Below are 2,108 nucleotides of genomic sequence, written 5' to 3' on the forward strand. Positions count from 1 at the left end.
ACAGTCGCATGCTGTACGTGTGACTTTGAGTGGTGGCGGTCCTGTTTCTTTCACATGGGCAGCAGTTGGGGGTTCGTCGTGAAACAGAAAAAGCTTGGCATGCAACCACGTTTACGTACTGTCTTGTGGTTCTTACCCTAAACAATCCTCTAGTCAATATGCAGCAGCAGCTACAAATCCACACTATGCACGCAGGGTTGAACAGGAAAGAGAAATGAAATACTGGATTCACGACGCTTGTTAAGCGACCTGCCTGCCGATCGGGTCTCTGGGACTCACGCAGAGCCTCTAATCCTTCTCCAACGACCACAGCGGGCCGATGCTTTCAAGCCACATCGACAGGTGTCCAACTCTCAAGCCAGAACACCAGTAATAATCAGACTTATGATGCTCAAACCCTTGTGTTCAAGAGGTAATAGCACCGCAGGTCCTTAAACTTGTCCTTCATGTGATGATTTGATTCTTAAATTTGCAAAAGTGGATTATTTGGTCCTGAAACTTGTCCTCAAGGTGTACATTTGGTCCTGAGCCAATCATGAGCAGCCAAGTGGAGCCAACTGGACCAAGCCAGTCAGCGCCGCACTTTTGCATTTAGCTCCCTGTCGTTTATCGATTTCAACTCGTGGGGAAATCATCTTGATGCCAATCAAAACAAGCAACAATTACACCACTAACTAATCCATCGGTAATCACCTACAGGCTAATACTATAGTACCAGCTAGTGCTACTACGACTGTACAAGCATCTGATCTATCAACTATCATCCTCCATCTACGTACATCAGTGGTCGCCATTGACGGGAGCAGAGCAGCTTCCTCTGTTTGCTGTCGTCGCTACTCGAACCAGAGGCCGAGGCTATCGAGCACGCGGACGCCGAAGAAGGCGAGGTAGATGACGATGAGGCTCACCCCGTCCACCCGGTCGAGCCGCATGCCCCTCGCCGGCACCACCACCAGCACCAACGCCAGCCCGGTGCACAGGAACCCCACCGTCTCGTACACCGCTGCGTCTGCCAGGAGCGTGAACGGCGCCAGGTACCGCGCGCCCGCCGCCAGCGTCAGCGAAAGCCTCAGCCCCACCACCGTGTTGAACAGCGGCCCGGCGCAGCAGGATGACACGGCCATCTGCGCATGGTCGGGGCCCCTGTGCGTCGCCATCGCCATGTTGGAGACTAGGTCGCCCAACGAGCCTCCGCATGCCAGCACCGTCACGCCCAGCATGCTCGCGTTCGCGCCCACCATGTACGGTACCCGATGGCCACCAGTTCGCGCCACCAGTTCACGCCAGGGTGTATGCCCAGAGCCCCAGAGTATGCTCATCAGGAACCCCACCGCCAGCCACGCCACGCGGGCGCCCGTGGGGAGGGGACGCGGCGTCCGTTGTGGCCGCGACGAGGGCCGCGAGGAGGAGGCCAAGGACGCCGCCGGCGAGGAGGATCGCGTGGTCGTCGCTGTTGTGGTGGCGGCGTGGCGCGAGGATGATTTCGCCGGGTTGTGCGAGGTCCATGTCGTGGCGAGGAGCACGAGCGCCAACGCGGCGAAGGCCACGGCGCAGGGCCGAGACCAGCGTACGCGGCGATGTCCGAGAGGGTGAGGCGGCGCAGGAGGTACAACGGCATACGGAGCTCGCACACGAGGTAATGCAGGCAGGCTGCTGTCGTGGAGCCTGCGTGATCTTGGAGGAGTAGGACGGTAGGGGAGGTACGTCGTCGTCGTCGTCCTCTAGGAGGAGCGATGCCGCGAGGTCGGGGTGCGGCGGTTTCCCCGGTTCGGCGCAGCACTGGGAGGTCCAGACGAGGATGACGTAGGCCACGTAGATGGACACGAAGGACGCGGTCACCCAGACGTTGACCGTGCCGCTCACGAGCATGCGCACAAGTTGCAGAGCGCGAAGAAGAGGAAGCAGAGGTCGCGCACGAACCCGCGCATCTCCACGACGGCAGCGAGCGCGACGACGGTGGTCACGAAGAGCGCGCCGACCAGCGCGCCGTTGTCGAGCGAGAGGAGCGTGACACCAGCGAGGGCGTGGGGCAGGCGCAGCGCGGCGAAGAGCTCTTCGAGCGACAAACAACCAAAGAAAGCCAGGGAACAAACAACCAATGAAAGCAT

At 59.5% G+C, this 2,108-nt stretch overlaps 1 pseudogene; it reads right to left on the bottom strand.

The window, feature by feature from the left end:
- Positions 1–630: 630 nt before the first annotated feature.
- Positions 631–2,108, bottom strand: LOC119272306 (annotated as a pseudogene).

This window comes from Triticum dicoccoides, chromosome 3A (genome assembly GCF_002162155.2).
Source record: "Triticum dicoccoides isolate Atlit2015 ecotype Zavitan chromosome 3A, WEW_v2.0, whole genome shotgun sequence".
NCBI lineage: Eukaryota > Viridiplantae > Streptophyta > Magnoliopsida > Poales > Poaceae > Triticum > Triticum dicoccoides.